General features: G+C 45.3%; 1 long non-coding RNA gene across 3 annotated transcripts in view; it reads left to right on the top strand.

The window, feature by feature from the left end:
* LOC142581985 (uncharacterized) overlaps positions 1–14,233 on the top strand; it is a 41,549-nt gene extending 27,316 nt beyond the window's left edge. For 2 of the 3 annotated variants that reach the window (XR_012828342.1, XR_012828340.1), the window contains exon 4: positions 12,461–12,509. This is a non-coding gene — a long non-coding RNA (uncharacterized LOC142581985). Of the gene's footprint in view, positions 1–12,460; positions 12,510–13,854 lie in introns of those variants that run through there. The other variant, XR_012828341.1, reaches the window with a different exon arrangement.
* The last annotated feature ends 5,104 nt before the right edge of the window (positions 14,234–19,337 follow it).

Genomic DNA, 19,337 nt, shown 5'->3' with positions numbered 1-19,337 from the left:
GGTGCGCAGTATAGAAGCCCAGGTGGTCTAAATTATTGTGGAGCGTCCCTCACCCCCTTCCTCTATATCAAAACTAAATGCTGGGCGAGTTGCTGTGGCTCCACCTTAACAAAAAAAAAAAGCAGCGCGAAATTGACGCAGAGGAGGAATACGTAAATCAGGAGTATGTACTGGTTCCATTGCTGCGCCTCTTTTCAGTAACATATTTCCGGTTTATTTCAACATAAAACTACTACTAATAAAAAAGACATCCGTGACCTGGTTGTTAAGGTTGTGCGATATATTGATGATATTCTTGTTATTTTGAATACCTTCGAAGTATAAAGAAGAGTCGCTGATGTGTTAAAGGTGTTCAGGGAACGTGGTGAAGGCCTCAGCTTCACACGTGAGCTGCCTGTTCAAAAAGAGCTACGATTTCTGGACCTACAGGTATTATTTTATGCAGCAGACCACGTTTGCTGAGAAGATGCAACATAGTTTTGAGATACAAGGAGCCAGACTAAATGAAGCAGAGTAGAACGTTACCGCTGTTATCACAAGAACTTGTGAAAAGGGGGCAATACCAGTTATAGGTAATCCAAAAAAAGAGTAACAGCGGACGATGATCCTGCGTGGAGAAATAGCTTAGTAGCGCTTCCTTGTGTGCATAGCGCGGCACACCGGCTAAAAAATTTGGCAAGCAGGTATAAGGTTGATGATGTTTTCCGTGCCAGCCATAAGCTTGGTCAGTTTTGTCCAGCCGTCCCTCAAAAAGATGATTGAAGTGACTTGTCACAAACGTGGAAGATGCGGCGTCAAACATAAGGAGAAGTACATGGATTGTAAAATTAACGTTATCTATAGAATACGGAGCTCTTGTGGAAAGGAATGGGGATGGTTGCTTGGGCTAGTTGGTAATTCATGACAAAATCGACGTACAGTGCAAAGGACACGGACTGCGAGAGACGACATACACTGTGCTTACTGGAAGTCAGCGCAGTGTATATGTCGTTTCTCGCAGTTCTTGCGCATTGCGCTGTACGCCGTTTTTATCTTGTGGAAAGGTTTACATAGGGCAAACTAGTCGATGTTTAAACATCATGATCCAGCAGCATGCGCTCTACGTGAAGAATGGCGCCGGTTCACATTGGGCGGCTCACTGCCGCACAGGTTGTTGTAAACCCCTCTCTCATAGAACTGAGATTTTGCACCGGCATAGTGCTCCAAAAACAGGATAAATTGTGGAAGCCTTTTACACGCTTTTGTAAGGTGGCAGATGTACCAGTCAACCTTCGATAGCTACGTGACAGACAGCTAGTGCCATACCTACGGGAGTGTCTGCAAACCAGCTCTTGATTAACCAGCCACGGCGTTACGACTTGTTTGCAAGTTTCTTTTCCCTGCACACGTCAGATGGTTTCTGTTCTCCTGTCTTTGTGGTTTTCTACTTATTCTGCTGTGCTGGAAATAAAATGTTAGTTGCGAGTCAGCGCCTATGCTTGTCGTTAATTTGCTCGTCTACACTTTTTCGCGTTGGTTCTTTTGTTAAGATCCGCCACTAGGGCGTGCCTCATAATTATAGTGCGGTTATAGCATGTAAAAACCCAGAATATAATCTCTCATTGACCTCCCCCGTTCGCGGTTGGCGTCTTTCATCTCCCGCTCCACGTTCTTTCTTTCATACTTCGCTGTTGCGCTCGTTCGCTCGATTACGCCAACGCCGATGCCGACGCTCGCAGCAGGAACGGGCTACTAAGAGCTGCGCTCTAACTAGAAGTGATGGCAACCTGGCACACACTTGGCGAGCCTGTTGATTTCACCACTCTGCGAGGACAAATTACGACTTTTTAGCAGCATCCAGAACCCGCCGCGCATAGTGTTGTGTTCTCGTTCGGCGTATGCGCAATAATCTGCCTAAGCGCTGCAAAGCTTTCACCTGTAAAGCCAACGAGCTACTGAGCACTACTGGAAGGAAACCGACACTGCGTTGCTCGTAATGTTGGGAATGCGCGCTGCCCACCGTCCGAATTCCCGCGACGGTGCTGGAGAGCAAGTGGAACTGCGACAGGTCTGCGCGCCGTCGCATTCACGCGAGAGTAAACGAGACACATTCATAAAGCTACGGTACACGCTGGTTCGCAACTGCTCTTCAGAGCAGGATTTCAATACAGATACTCGGTGCCGGAATTTCTTTCGCACTCTCGGCGAGCATAATACGTGCTCAGCAAAGGGCACTAAGAAATTTATGTTTTACACAGTCTACCTTATCTGGAATATTGGATTCAGCTGTAGAAAAATTTGTCGATACATGTTAGTAAAGATAACTGCAGTATTCCCTAGCTAAAGGCTTTCACGCCGCAGTAGCCTCAGAGCGAAATGCAAAAATGTTCGGGTACTTACATTTAGGCGCACTTTAAAGGACCCCACACTGTCAACGCTAATATGCAGCGCCCCACTACGGCATACCTCATAATCGCACCATGGTTTCGGCTTGTAAAAGCCCAGAACTGAACTTCAGTTAAAACCTCAGTTACGCACTGGGGGACCTAATTGAACCTAATTGAACCTAGGCTCGTAATGTTTTTAAATATTCACCCATTTGTGCTTTTCACTTTCTCTTTTTCCCTGGCACACTTGTGCGAAGATACACGTGCCCGTCACTCAAAACTAATCACGTACGTAGCGCAAAGTTGGGCAGCCGTGTGACTCGTTCCTAAATTCCATGCGATGAGCATGCGTAGACACATGGAGAGCTCACCAGTACTCACGGATTCCCCCTGCTCTGGTTCACTGTCCTCGGTGACACCACACGATAACCGCGGAGTGTGGGCCGCCGCCTGGCCACGACGACGTAGTTTGCGTTCGCGCCGAACGCGGCATGCCGCCCAGCGCATCTGCCGATGGTGCTACGCAGCCCAAAGAGGATGCGCATCTGCAGTTACCTCCATTTCAAATTTCTAAGTGCACATAGAGGAAATATGCCTATATATATACCGGTCCCACGCACTGTTGGAATGGATGTAAGCGAAGCTTTCCATGCTGTTTGCTTTGATTGACGATAATTACTGGCGATGCTGACGGCGAGTGCGTAATTTCTTCAGCACTTAGTCCAATACCAGAGCGGTGAGGCGGTGTTAAACGTTACCTTGCGTGCACCGCTGATATTTGTCTGCGAAGTATACAGGACATGCAGAAAACGTGTCTGCTTGAGGCGTTGTTGCGTGCTATTGTTCATAATCTCTGAGGGAATTGAGCGTCATCACTGCCTCACATGACAATCACATCGTGGCAGAAGCGTCAGACTTTATTTGAATTATGGGGCTGTACGTTCCAAAACCACGATCGGATTATGAGGCACGCCACCGTGCCGGACTCCGGATTAATTTTGAATCCCTGGTGTTGTTTAACGTGCACCTAAATCTATGCGCACTATTGTTTTTGTGTTTCGTTCCCGTCGAAATGCTGCCGCCCAGGTCGTCGTTGAATCCGCGACCTCGAGTATTCTCATAGTCATTCAGCTACCGCGGTGGGCACAGAAGTATTGATTAGACGTGCGACCAGTTCCGTAGTGTCACATAGACCCTACGGCGTTTTAATGGGGCTTTGCGCCTGCAGGCCCCTCTTGACAACTTTGCACGCTGTTCTTTTACCAGAAATAGCGCAAGCGTAGCGTACCGCAACTTCAGTTTGCCCGCAACCACTGTTTCTTTGCCGTTTCACGTCGTATTTTCCCTCTACCACCCTCTCCCCCTATATCGGAACTGCGAAAGTGCCAAGACGGTTGTTCACTCATTTTGCTGTTGCGTCGGTTGCACCCATTCTCCGCCTCCTCTTCCTCCTTATTTCTACAGTTCTATCCGCGTCCTCTCTGGAATTGCACGTTAGTAGACAGGTAAGCGCTGCAGTTTCCGCAGTTGTATTCAGGGGAGTCGCTGATGAATACAGTTGTCGATGATGATGATGACGATCTAATGGCAGCCCCTTTGAAACGGGGCCGGAGTAAAATAGCCACCTAGTCTGCTTGATTTAATGAGGTATGCTATACATGCTTTTTATCTAGCATGTTTGTGTACATGTCCTTAATCTTTATTTTTCAGTATTTACCCTGTACCACTAGCTAGCCATGACTGTAAGAGATCCGGTCGTGTCAATCTCTTCCCTAATTTTATTCCTCGAATACTCTGAACGTATCCTGCTTTTCTCGACTGCTGACCAGTTGATGCTTGCGGGCTTATAAGAGGCTAATGTGGTGACATTCAAGGAGTTCCAGAGGTCATTGCGCACATACCACGCGATGGAAAGGTCCAAACTAGTTTCTCGCGTCGACTTCACCCCCTGACATGCTCCTGCCATGTATATACATGCTCTGAACCAACCCCCACCGCGGTGGGCTAGGAAACAGCAGCAGCAGGAGCGCAAAGTCGACGGTAGAGGCCAGGAAAGCTTCGCTTTATAAATTGGAAGTTTTGGCCGAAGGTTATAACGACATTGCGATAGCATTACACAAAGTGTAGTGCTCGTAGTTCTATGGTATGGTATGAATAACTTTATTTAGGTCCTGAGGGATCAGTCTGGGACTGATGCGGGCCGCTCCCACGTCGGTACAGAGAGGCCGAGCCCCTCTGCCGTCACACGGGCCCTCTGGACAGCCCTGAGTTGGTCCGCCAGCCCTTCACTGTGCAGCATCCGCTGCCACCACTGTTCACCTCGAGAACCATCACCGGCCAACGCCAAGCAGCGCCAAAGCATGTGTTCTAAATCGAGCAAACCTCCACACTTACTACAATAGAGTGAAACCCCGCAGTCCGGATTAATGTTATTCATGATGACCGGGTTAGGGTAGAGCAGTGCTAGTTGAAGTAAACATTCGCTCACGAGCTAAACAATCGTGCTTTTGTGCGCACAAACACAAACATGAACAATGTTCCCTCCAGGATCTCATACAAACACTTATCGTCACTGCACAGCTATCATGAGGAGCGCCATCGGCGAGGAGCACGGAAGTTCCATGCTGCCTCAACCCTTCACCATTCAGTGACGCACCTTAAGAACTCCGCAGATCACGCGCCCTCAAACACCAGGAACGTGGGAAGACAGCGCGCGTAAAGCCATGAGCTTTCGCGGCTTGCCCTTGTGTGTTTACTCTTCACACTGGAGGCTGCAGTATACATCAAGTGACTTCTAACACAAGGCGCGCGGGCTGCGTATGCGCTCCGCCGCGCAGATAGAGCGGCTCGATCACGTGATCGACCTTGAATGCGCGGGAAAAAAGCGCGCATGAAGCCGCCAGCTTTCTCGTGTTCACCCTGGAACTTTGAGAAGATTATGTGACCTCAAACGCACATTTCGTGCGTAGAGCGAGCAAGCCGCGCACTTGCTGCCATACCCCTGACAACACAGCGGTGCCACTGGCAAGAACTTGCCTCGAGTGACTGTATAATTGGCGTCGCAGTAAGAGAAAGAACACTATAGTTTTGCACGACGAGTCAAGAAATCCAGACGCCGTGTAACTGCTCTAGCTTACGATGTTACATGTGTGCCACAAATGCAAAGGTTAGGTGATCGAATGCTAGTGTGCATCTTCAACACTGTTAATTATATGCGCGGTCTCCTCATATGTGGAACGTATTTTTACAAACGAAAGGAACAGGAGAGTGAATGGAAGCGCGAAGAAAAGAGGAATTTCGACATGCGGTGGAGAATAGCTCTGTATATCGCTTTCTTGCAGCAGCTTGCGATTCGAACCGTCTTGATTAAAATCTATTGAATACATCACAGTTCCCCAGCGACTTTGTGTACGCGTGCACAACAGTATCATGAGAATTCTCATGCGCTGTTTGTAGACGAAGAATATGTCAGTCCGTCCCAGGTAGCGTAGTTAAAAGGACGTGCAATTTCAACATTTGTCATTCTATCTTTATAACCCAGTGTTATTATCTAGGCGGGTCCCACAAACATTTCAACGCAAGTGCTGAGTGCCAGTTAGAGGATCCAAAATAAATAACACTTTACACTCAACAAAATAAGTACCGATTACGGAAATCAAAGCAAGATGATGAAGCCGATACCGAACGGATAAATACGACCCACCAATGCGTGCAGTCATCCAATCCTGCTAGGCGTGTCACAAATGCATGGTTGAAGAGACACGTTTACCTCCCTCTTTGTCAGATGTATGCATGCAGCACCTTGCCTAATATAATATATGCTCGTCGGCCGGATCTTGAGATGCACGATGAACGAAGTGATCTCACTGACGTGCTCCAGGTGTGAACCACCGCATCAGTTGAACTATTTTGTTCCGACGTTCAATTTTCTCTCAGTATATCCACGCACTGTTTCAGTTGTTTCGAGGATAAATGAATTGATAACTGAATAGGCTTCACATCCTCGTTTTCTCCAACCTGCCGCTACAGCCCGATGGCTTTGGAGTCGCGCTGCTCAGCTCGAGGTCGCGGGTGCGATTGTGGTCGCCGGCCGCTGCCGCATTTCGATAGAGGCGAAATGTAAGAAGGCGCCCGCGTATTTCAATTTATGCCCACTCTAGAGAGCCCTTCGTGCATGTCACAATTATTCCGGAGACTCCCCGTGCGATGTGTCTCATAGGACATCGTGGTTGTGGCACTTAAGACCCTAGAATTTAGATTTAATATGATTTCTTATGCAGATACACAGAAAAAAATAACCTATATCATCATCAGCCTAGTTACGCCCACTGCAGGGCAAAGGCCTCTCCCATACTTCTCCAACTACCCCGGTCATGTACTAATTGTGGCCATGTTGTCCCTGCAAACGTCTTAATGTCATCCGCCCACCTAACTTTCTGCCGCCCCCTGCTACGCATCCCTTCCCTTGGAATCCAGTCCGTAACCCTTAGTGACCATCGGTTATCTTCCCTCCTCATTACATGTCCGGCCCATGCCCATTTCTTTTTCTTGATTTCAACTAAGATGTCATTAACTCGCGTTTGTTGCCTCACCCAATCTGCTCTTTTCTTATCCCTTAACGTCACGCCCATCATTCTTCTTTCCATAGCTCGTTGCGTCGTCCTCAATTTCAGCAGAACCCTTTTCGTAAGTCTCCAGATTTCTGCCCCATATGTGAGTACTGGTAACACACAGCTGTTATACACTTTCCTTTTGAGGGATAGTGGCAACCTGCTGTTCATGATTTGAGAATGCCTGCCAAACGCACCCCAGCCCATTCTTATTCTTCTGGTTATTTCAGTCTCATGATCCGGATCCGTGGTCACTACCTGCCCTAAGTAGATGTAGTCCCTTACCCCTTCCAGTGCTTCGCTACCTATCGTAAACTGCTGTTCTCTTCCGAGCCTGTTAAACATTACTTTAGTTTTCTGCAGATTAATTTTCAGACCCACCCTTCTGCTTTGCCTCTCCAGGTCAGTGAGCATGCATTGCAATTGGTCTCCTGAGTTACTAAGCAAGGCAATATCATCAGCGAATCGCAAGTTGCTAAGGTATTCTCCATCAACTTTTATCCCCAATTCTTCCCACTCCAGGCCTCTGAATACCTCCTGTAAACATGCTGTGAATAGCATTGGAGATATCGTATCTCCCTGTCTGACGCCTTTCTTTATAGGGATTTTGTTGCTTTCTTTGTGGAGGACTACGGTGGCTGTGGAGTCGCTATAGATATCTTCCAGTATCTTTACATATGGCTCATCTACACCCTGATTCCGTAATGCCTCCATGACTGCTGAGGTTTCGACTGAATCAAACGCTTTCTCGTAATCAATGAAAGCTATATATAACGGTTGGTGATATTCTGCACATTTCTCTATCACTTGATTGATAGTGTGAATATGGTCTATTGTTGAGTAGCCTTTACGGAATCCTGCCTGGTCCTTTGGTTGACAGAAGTCTAAGGTGTTCCTGATTCTATTTGCGATTACCTTAGTAAATACTTTGTAGGCAACGGACAGTAAGCTGATCGGTCTATAATTTTTCAAGTCTTTGGCGTCCCCTTTATTATGGATTAGGATTATGTTAGCGTTCTTCCAAGATTCCGGTACGCTCGAGGTTATGAGGCATTGCGTATACAGGGTGGCCAGTTTCTCTAGAACAATCTGACCACCATCCTTCAACAAATCTGCTGTTACCTGATCCTCCCCAGCTGCCGTCCCCCTTTGCATAGCTCCTAAGGCTTTCTTTACTTCTTCTGGCATTACCTGTGGGATTTCGAATTCCTCTAGGCTATTCTCTCTTCCACTATCGTCGTGGGTGCCACTGGTACTGTATAAATCTCTATAGAACTCCTCAGCCACTTGAACTATCTCATCCATATTAGTAACGATATTGCCGGCTTTGTCTCTTAACGCACACATCTGATTCTTGCCTATTCCTAGTTTCTTCTTCACTGTTTTTAGGCTTCCTCCGTTCCTGAGAGCCTGTTCAATTCTATCCATATTATAGTTCCTGATGTCCGCTGTCTTACGCTTGTTGATTAACTTAGAAAGTTCTGGCAGTTCTATTCTAGCAGTAGGGTTAGAGGCTTTCATACATTGGCGTTTCTTGATCAGATCTTTCGTCTCCTGCAATAGCTTACTGGTTTCCTGTCTAACGGAGTTACCACCGACTTCTATTGCGCACTCCTTAATGGTTCCCATGAGATAGTCGTTCATTGCTTCAACACTAAGGTCCTCTTCCTGAGTTAAAGCCGAATACCTGTTCTGTAGCTTGATCCGGAATTCCTCTATTTTCCCTCTTACCGCTAACTCATTGATTGGCTTCTTGTGTACCAGTTTCTTCCGTTCCCTCCTCAAGTCTAGGCTAATTCGAGTTCTTACCATCCTATGGTCACTGCAGCGTACCTTGCCGAGTACGTCTACATCTTGTATGATGCCAGGGTTCGCGCAGAGTATGAAGTCGATTTCATTTCTAGTCTCACCATTCGGACTCCTCCACGTCCACTTTCGACTAACCCGCTTGCGGAAAAAGGTGTTCATTATCCGCATATTATTCTGTTCTGCAAACTCTACTAATAATTATCCTCTGCTATTCCTAGAGCCTATGCCATATTCCCCCGCTGACTTGTCTCCAGCCTGCTTCTTGCCTACCCTGGCATTGAAGTCACCCATCAGTATAGTGTATTTTGTTTTGACTTTACCCATCGCCGATTCGACGTCTTCATAAAAGCTTTCGACTTCTTGGTCATCATGACTGCATGTAGGGGCATAGACTTGTACCACCTTCAATTTGTACCTCTTATTAAGTTTCACAACAAGACCTGCCACCCTCTCGTTAATGCTATAGAATTCCTGTATGTTTCCAGCTATTTCCTAATTAATCAGGAATCCGACTCCTAGTTCTCGTCTCTCCGCTAAGCCCCGGTAACACAGTACATGCCCGCTTTTTAGCACTGTATAAGCTTCTTTTGTCCTCCTAACCTCACTGAGCCCTATTATATCCCATTTACTACCCTCTAATTCCTCCAATAACACTGCTAGACTCGCCTCACTAGATAGCGTTCTAACGTTAAACGTTGCCAGGTTCAGATTCCAATGGCGGCCTGTCCGGAGCCAGGTATTCTTAGCACCCTCTGCAGCGTTACAGATCTGACCGCCGCCGTGGTCAGTTGCTTCGCGTTGCTGGGGACTGAGGGCCGGGGTTTGATTGTTGTATTCATATAGGAGGTTGTGGCCAAGTACTGCACCAGGGTGGCCAATCCTGCTCTGGTGAGAGAGTGCGTTACCGGTTCTGGTCACCGGGATCAGACCGCACTCCAGGCCTCTTTGTGCAATTTTCTCAACACACGGTTTTTTTTTGTATTTCCCGGTGGAGAATTGCGCGGCACCGGGATTTGAATCACGGTCCCTCTTGCACTGGAGACGGATACTCTACCGTCCCCGCCGGAGTTAAATTAAAAATTGAATTATGGTGTTTTGCGTGACAGAAACCACTTTCTGATTATGCATGCCGTAGTGGAGGACTCCGAAAATTTCGACCACCTGGGGTTCTTTAACGTGCACCTAATTCTAAGTACACGGGTGTTTTCGCATTTCGCCCCCATCGAAATGCGGCCGCCGTGGCCCGGGTCCGATCCCGCGACCTCGTGCTCAGCAGTCTAACACCATGACCACTGAGCAACCACGGCGGGTCCCGCAGGAGTTGTACGCCTCATTTAACCTACAGTGGTGCTCTATTTGATCAGTCAGGGTGGACCAATCTGAGCTCGGTTATACCGCATGGATGGCACTCGGCTAGAGAACCTGGTATTTATGACCTGCACATGTGTGGCCACACATAATTGAGGATATATAATTTTTTTTAGGAGGGTTTCCGTACAGTGATAAAAGGAAGGAAAATACATTAAAAGAAAGAAAAAAAAAGGAACATAACATGTGATTTGAACTCGTGATCCTTCAATGTTGCCCGGAAAGGTAGCTCAGTCGGTTGGTTCGTCAAGCCAACAGCTACTTTCAAGCGCCAAAGCTACTGCTCCGAGCCTCATACTTATGTGGAAAGGGACTGATGATGTCCGCGCTGTTGGTTTTAAAGCGCAACCGTGGTAGGGAAACGGAAGGCGATATAAGCATGCGTGTCCATGATACGCACACGACAAACTGCCTTACAATATTTAGAATTGATATATATATATACACACACAAAAGCCAATATAGGATGCTCGACACTATCTCGCGCGTTTTTATAGCGAAGTACATCAGAACCGACTCGTCGTTCCACAACAACCATTTCCTGAGTGATCGCCAGATATATGCCGAATAACTTCCTGTCATTCAATAAGAATGTCTCTCTTTCATGCAGCCTACCTATTCGCGCTGTTTCGGTTTAGACAAAACAATTTGTCATTCGAGGCGCACTTGCCAAGTTTGCCTCCAATTAAAACTGCCTGCGATGCCTATAGTGCAGCTCTTATCTCACTCAACATACACAGTTCTATATACGTGCATCCGGTGCAATGCTTTCCGTTGTATCAGCAATTTCAATGTCATGGCCGATCATGTAAGGAAAAGTAGCTGTTTACTATTTACAATATCCAGAATTGATCAAACGTGAAGTTGTCACCGGCATTCTGAGTGGTTGGAAGGCATAATTTCTTGGAAAAATGGCCGCCAGAGGAGCAGCGTGAACTCGAACGGCTTTATAGACTAGGAAAACTGCCTTAAAATATTTAAACCTATATAATAGCACAATAACCTGCGTAGAACTATTGTTCATGAAATTAACGCTTACTCAATTAACTCTTGAAATGTTATAGTTGCGCGCTGAGACGTAATAGCGCGACTAGAGAGTATCCTGCACGAGAGTATCTCCCCAGCGCGCCAGAGCGGAAGTATGGTTGAGAGTATCGAGGGCGAATTCCAGCCTACATCTGCGTGATTACCTGCAGACTGTTACATTCGAACCGGTAGAAAGGGTTACAGTGACGCGCCGACAGAAAGCGTGTCATTGATTCCTGGAACGATACGTGGCTGTGGTATACCCAGTATGGAAGCTGCTATGATCAAGAGAGAGATGAAATGGGCTTCAAAAACTTTGCTACATTATTGTGAAAATAAGACACACGATAACGGACCCTAATGGCTTAGAAATGATGTTTCAACAACAACAACAACAATAACAACAACAAATTTTTCGCGGACATTGAAAAAAACACTGAAGAATATAGGTTTATTGGCGTGTTTTAAGCGATTGTAGATCGGCTAGAAATATAACGGCTGCACATTGGGAAACCATAGCAGTTTAGTTCAAAATTGTGTTTTCCTGCAGGGCAGGAGTCGACTCGTTTGGTTCTAGAATGCAGCTGCCGCATTGCAGCGGCGCTTTAATTGAAAAGCGATCATGTATTCAGCACTATTTACGTGTGAATAGAAGACGCCGATGTGATCAAAATTTATCCGTGGCCAATATCGTCTATGATAAACCCAATACTACCGATAGGCGTTTCACCCGTGTAATTGTAAACAAAATACATCAATTGCGCCTTTAAGTAGCACAGCTTAAGAAGTTGCATGCAGATAAACAAAAGCGGGATATCTTCAAGTGCTACTCTTCGGCATAAAATGACGACGTATCTTTGATGTTAACCGAAACACATACATTCACACCACTGAGAGCTGTGGCATTCTTCTTGGTTAAATAAAACCAAAACACAAAAATTTCATCGTAATATATGCTGTGTATTGCCGCATCGACAGTCCCAGGTAGCTGAAGTTAATGGATTTGATGTAGAATCATAATTTTTTCTCACAACGCCGCTTAGTTCTGGCGAACGTCAAAATTTGTGCGATAATTGTGAATGAGATATGACGAATACGGTAGACAAACTTTTGCCATTTGCCTATTATTGATTTTAGGAGCAACTGTGTAACTGCAGAAGTAAAATGAGTTGCTGATCGAAGCACGACTTTTTACTGGAAACTATGTGTTTTGTGCCAGTTTTATGAAGAAAGTGCAGAAACTGTACAGAAAATTTCATGTTATTCCAATTCATATTTCAGCTCAACGGGAGGAAATTCCATAAAGCAAACTGTCTAATCAACAATCTAATGACAACTCATTCTGTGTCGAAATTTCTCGAAACTGGTGCTATGTGTAGGTTGGCGGTAGAGGTGTGGCAATATTCAAAATTTCGAATATCAGTCGAATAGTTTGTTGAATCTGATTCGTATTTGATTTCGTATTCGGATCGAGAATTCAGGACAGTGAATTCTGGAATTTTCGCTCCTCTTAAATGCAAGGAATAGCAGGATTTATTCGGATCTCGAGGGAAAGAGAGCGCTTGAAGTGGCGTATTGTTATGAATTATTCCACTGCAGCGGAGCCGCGAATGCTGCTGAGAGGCACAAATGCCTGAGTGAACGCACGTGGCAGATAACTTCTGCTCATTGATTTTCGATAATTCGATAAGAACGGCCCAACCTTAGGCAGCCTATATCCGAATTGTTCTCTTGAATCTTGCTTGTAGAGCCTCGCCATATTTGCATCCATTAAAAAATGCGCAGAGTTGTTCTATCACATTGATATTCCTTGACGAACACAACATTGTACGTGAAGCTTATGGCATGTTCTTGCCTTGTTTTATTCCCGATTCGTCGTGGTGCGCCAGATAATCGAAAGCAGTCGTTTCTGATTTACAATATTTTTAGTTGTGCGGGCAGCCAGTTGCGAACCGCATTACCACATGTTTCAAAATACGTAATATGAGGTTCCATTTTGATTTAATCAAAGGGACTCCTCGCGAACTTTACGTTTCGGTTTACTTGGAAATGGGGGAATGTTCAATAATGGATTCAATATATCATGTCTACCCTTCTTTATTATATATATATATATATATATATATATATATATATATATATATATATATATATATATATATATATATATATATGTATATAGTAGAGACTGGCAGTAATGCAAATTAATACCTAAACAAATGTTTAATTGAGTGCGAAAATTTCGCTATTCAAACACACCCTTATTTTGTGGAAACAGCTTTTGCTTTGAGTACAAACTATCCTGTACAAATTACAAGATATCTATAGGTTCAATACATAATGCGTTAACTAGTGAACTTTTCTTTACTAATTATGGTAGTGGTGATCACAGCGCAAAGATCGGTATCTGCCAGTGCATATTATTAGCTACTTGATGCATGTGATCACACCTTTTAGATACCTCATATATATATATATATATATATATATATATATATATATATATATATATATATATATATATATATATATATATATATATATATATATATATATATATATATATATACACAACTTGTTGCTATAGCATTTCACAATGTTGCTAACTGCGCAGCTAATTTACACTGTCATCCGACAGAAGCTGGAGAACTTAGGTTGTCGCCTATTTGTTCCAGCCATTCCTCCGATAGCAGCCGGATCCGGCAAGTAGCCAGTCGTGCCATCCCTCTTCCTGACTGGCGAATTACGGACAAGTGACCAATACCCTTCAGCGGCTCCCGCTTTCGTCACGTCGCGCACCAGTGCCGCAGTCGCTGGCCGTCACAATTCGTTTGGAGTAACGAAAATATCCGTCGTGAGCGAAGGGCCGTCCACATCGCCTTACTCCTGACGTGAACCGTACATTTACGTACATGGGTTAGATGTATGTGAATGCGAACCACCGTGATTGCAACGCTGCTTTGCCTCATGTTACATTTGGTTATATTGGTGACGACATGATACCAGGCTACTCACCGCTCTATTTATTGTGCGGGGCTGAACCACGACTCCCAATGGACGCATCCCTGCCTGCCTCAGTATTCTATAACAGTGCAATCACCCGGGCGGCCGCAGCGTACCACGTCGCACGTGAGCGACTCGTGACATTGTAGGCATCTCAGAAATCCCTGTGCGGCCACTGCCCCACAAACCCTCGTTATCCTCGCGGTTGTCTCGTACGACTGCGTACTCTGTCTGGACGGGCCGTCCTATCAAAAGAGGTCCTGTCCCGCTACGGCCGTCTCGTACCACGTTTTGCACTAGATCATATATGTGACTTATGGGATTTCTGCTGTCTTACCAAAGCCGGCCTCTAATCACCCTACGACGGACATTGCTTATAAGGTGCGACTTAAGCGCTACGTGTCGTCCCATAGCACCGGGTTCTTATTGCCGCCCCTGGGGAGTATAGTGTCTCAGGGAAGAAGCGGACAAAGACCCTTTGCTGTTTTCCAGAGGTGGAGAACAAGTAGAGGAGAAGTGGCGTCAACTATAACGCCACATTTACCTATGTCTGTTTTGCACGTCGAGTCCGCTTGTGAAGTGTACATAATTGTAAGCTAACCTTTCCTCGTAATAGTGTGCTTTGTGAAGACTGTCCAATTACGGTCATTAACTTCGAGAACTAATTTTTTTATCATTAGTTGACACGCCCTTACGTTGATGAGCTTGAGTTCGAATCTGAATAGCCCAACTTCATTCATCAGAGACACTAGCCGCGGAACATGCGGTAGGATCACCTCAAGATAGCCTCGAACTTTATTGAGACCCTGTAGCAATAGAAAACCATTATTATGCTATGCGGGCTCAACGGCGAGGATATTATTTTGGCTGCCAGTGGTAGAGAAGTGGACTCCCAGCGCTAGTGGGAGTCCGTGCGCTGAGTCTTGGTGTTGCGCCAGTTTGTGTGAGGCAGCATGTAATCTGCACCAAGCATACACACACAACACGAAAATTAACATGTATTTTCCAGGGCATTCTTTGCTTGAAAGCTGTTTGAAAGCTGCGCTGTAGCACTCTTTGGTTACGTCAAATTTCAAGGTGTTTCGTCGACTTGCGCACGGCCGAAACTTTGCGTACAACCAAGTGCAGAGCTAATTGCGGGGTATAAAAGAGCGAATTGTCTGCGAAAGTGAGTATGGGAATGACGCGCTGCATTATACCAAATATTACTCGCATGGCATTGAGGAAGTACGCAGTTACCCAAATGCGTAGTAAGAAGCCATAATGTTCCGAGTGTGTAATTTTATGGTAGCGCACCATGCAAGTCAGCTCCGTAGAAAGCGCGAACTCGGGGCCTATGTGTCGAGTTAGCGATGCGCAACTAGATTTGGCGAGGTATTATATGTAATTTTGAAGGAATTACTGCGGCCGAATTCTAAATGTTGAGTGGAAGAAAAGAAAAGAAACTTTTCGTGTGAGCTAAGCGAGCAGAACAGCTCATTTACAACACTCAAATGGCCTTACGCGTGATATTTGTTACGAATGAAGAAAATTGTTCTCCCCCACAACCACCACTACAATGGTCTCAATTTGTGCCAAAGGGACTCCAGGGTCGAGTAAGAATGATCAGACTCATTGCGCATTTATTCCGATTCCATTGCAGGCCATCGAACTGATGTCATAGTCCATGCTCTTGTACTTTACAACTTTCTTGATCCCTGTTAGTGAACGTGCTGCTTCAAACAATGGCCTCGCACGACCATTGGTCCTTCTGACTCGTTAGACACATTAGAGGGTATTAAGAAGTTAGGCTGTGACTGTATTGATCTCTGCCTCCCGGTACTCTAAACTGCAAGTCACACGATAATGTACAAAATACCCTCAGATGTGGAGGCCGGGAAGGGTACTGGGGTACTGGGGAAGACCCCTGATGCACCTTGCCGAAACTTGAGGTCTCACCGACCGGAACTTGTCTTCATGATTTAGTTCTTCTGTCACTCTTAACGTCATCATGGTTAATGCCAAGTTAACCCTCTTATTCGTTTGATTTACGGTATTAGAAAAAGAAATCGACTTGATTTTCGTTACTTGAACATTGACTTCATGCCTCGTGCGTGTACTAACGAAATCCTAAACCTTTCTTTGTATTAATTTAGCGTAATAGAAAAAATTATTTTTAAAATTTATGCTATAACTTGGCATTTGCTGGCTGTAGTTGCGTTTAAAGATTAGGTGCTTGTTCGACGTATTGTGTGAAAGAAAGGAAAGAAGGGAAGAAGGAAGCCTTGGCCACTGATACTCGGCTGCGATTTTTTTACCCCTTTTCTGGCTGCACACGAATACTTCTTTCCTCGGTATACACGTGGAAAAAGCTGAGAAAAGTGTATGTAGAACTATCTGCACAACGGGCACATATGCAGGGGCAGCCAAGTATCCGTATCCTATTCTTGCCTTCTCCTTCGACTAATGATAGTAGAACGTACCACCTTTTTCCTCCTCAGTCTCTCCAACGCGGAATACATGGGTCGCTTCTCCCGGGTTTGTTTTGTTTTTTCTCTAGTTTACGTTTATTCGCTGTAGATTTAGTATGTGTGCGTATTTCTGGCATGTGTGTGCACCTTTGAGGCGGAATGGGTAGTTACAATTTCTCAAACGTATATTGAGATCTAACGTAGCCGACCTTTCCGTGTGTCTGTAGTTATTAGGCAAACACAGTATATATGATTACGGCAAGCAATTACTTTCCTACAATAAATACCGCATAGCTTATATAAACTTATTGCCCCGCTGAAGCGAATAATTTGGGTATTCGCGATGACTGCATATTTAGAAAGTTACCCACAAATCACAGCCTTCTGCACTTAGATAATTGTTCATTGATTAATGTTTCTAACGTTATTGGAAACGTTTAGAGCGCCAAAAACACAGAGGACGTAGAAAAAGAACACACACCCCACGCACTGGAGCGTATGTCATGTGTATTTCTTTTGCTACGGCCTGCGTTTTTATAACGCTCTGTGTTTTTCCAATAATGCATTACCAACTAGCCCACCTATCCGTCCTTTTGCTGTGTCTAACGTCCACTAGTGTGGACTGCCAGACTTAGTTAGAGTCTCGCTTCAGGTGAAATGTGGACAAAGTTGTCTGTTGTGAAAGGTGACAGTGCACGTATCGTGAGCGCAGATTCTGGATATGAACCACCAGCGTCTCAGGCATCCTTGGTAAACCACCGAAGGAGCTCTCGATATAGAGTGGTGCAATCGCTCAGTAATGCAGATGCTCCGAACTGCTGCCTACGATTTTCAGCAGATGTCGCAAACGCGCGAACCGCCTTTAGGAGCGCTGGGGCGCGCGGCCTGGTCGTTAAAGCTCCCGTCCATCGTGTTTTCCAGGACAAAAGAAGATTCTACAGCGTATTCTTCACGACTAAAGATTTGTTATGCGCATTTTTTCGCCTTTCAAGCAAAGAATGATAGGGTCTGTCTTATACTTAACAATATGCTGCATGCTCCCGAGACCATTTTTTCGGTACATGTCGTTACAGAGGTGGCCGGACATGCTCATTTGTATTGTCTGGTAACACGTATCACTACTGTCAACTATGTGGGCGGGTGAAAGCAAGAATAAAGGGGAGGACATGACTGATTGCGATAGCATGTAGCTTTCCTGAGTTGAGCGCTATTTTCGAGGTAGTTTAAGCCTTGCCTGGCAATATATTTATGGCGGATCTTTGTTGAACGCTGCTTCTCACCTGCAAAATTCTCGACTGCGTTATCTTGTAAAGAAAGAACTAACAAATGATTTCTTTTCGACCCAAACCCCGCAAGATATAAATAATGCTTCCGCTTCTTATACTGCGGACACTTCTTATTGTATGGTACTGAATTCGTGACTTCGCACTTGCTATTTAATGCATCAGGAACCAATGTATGGATCATGCCAGCGAAGAAAATTCGCTGCTAGTGAGAATACCTGCCACTTATAGGAACCACTCGTTTTGATATGCACCACATCACATCCTGGTAGAATATCAGAAGCACCACGAGTACTTTTGTAGTAAGGTTCGTTACAGCGCAACACAAGACCAGGACAAAAGAGTACTTTTGTCCTCGTCCTGTGTTCCCGCTGTAACGAACCTTACTTTGAATCTCAACCAACGGGCCCAACTTGCCGTCTTGATGGAGTACTTTGGTCTTGCGTGGTAGCCGCTGATACTGCAGCGCAGAACATGTTGAGGGCACCTCAATTTTTTTGTTCTGACTTCTCGGCAGCCCAAAGTAGAATGAATAAAAAGCTCAGACTGTTGTGCAGTATGGCATGTGATAAAAAAAGAAGTTTCTACTGTACTGTTAAAACTGCAAATTACAGTGAATTACGTTTTAATGAAATATGAATGCATTCCGCTTGCGCTCAATAACCAACTTTGCCGAATGTGGTTTCTCGCGTTCATGCAGTCCAGGGTCTAACAATGGTGCCAAAACGCTGTCTGATGTATACACATGACGTCAATGAGAGCTACGACATTGTATAGTCACTCGTAGAGCGACATAATCCCGATGAGCGGGGTATGACGATGACCGCCATTGCATTACGACGGCGACGGTATGACGACGATACTGCGACAATCGCGACAGAGTGAAGAACACAGGGCGATTGAAAACGTTATTCAAGCCATCGACGATGCCTGCATGAAGTTCACGACATGTAGATGCAGCGGCATGGCGACAACGACAGTGCCAAAATGACGGATAGCGTGATGACGCTGTCGTGCCAGTGACGACAGAATGACAACCCACGGTCACAATGACAATGAATATTATTGAAGACGACAGCAATGATGACAGCAATGTTGGCTGAATTACGCACTGTCGATGACACCTAGATGAAGATGGCGTAAGATGCCCAAGATAATAACGACGACGACGACGACGATTATGGGGACGATGACGCCCGCTATCATGAACCCTAATGACACACGTAGTGACAGGGGACATTAACTACCACGTTAACTCTACCAGAAATCGGTTAGCGGAATCAGTGCAAGATAAATTCGCGTATTGTATCTAGTCAGCTGAGAACAGGAAGAGTGACGAAGCGCGTCTGCGTAAGTGGCACGAAATATCTGAAATTATGTACAAACGTTCCGCACTTTATTGCACATCATTCCACTGCAATA

Source organism: Dermacentor variabilis, chromosome 5 (genome assembly GCF_050947875.1).
Source record: "Dermacentor variabilis isolate Ectoservices chromosome 5, ASM5094787v1, whole genome shotgun sequence".
NCBI lineage: Eukaryota > Metazoa > Arthropoda > Arachnida > Ixodida > Ixodidae > Dermacentor > Dermacentor variabilis.
The sequence above is the reverse complement of the archived record's forward strand: the minus strand, read 5'-3'. Positions and strand labels throughout refer to the sequence as shown.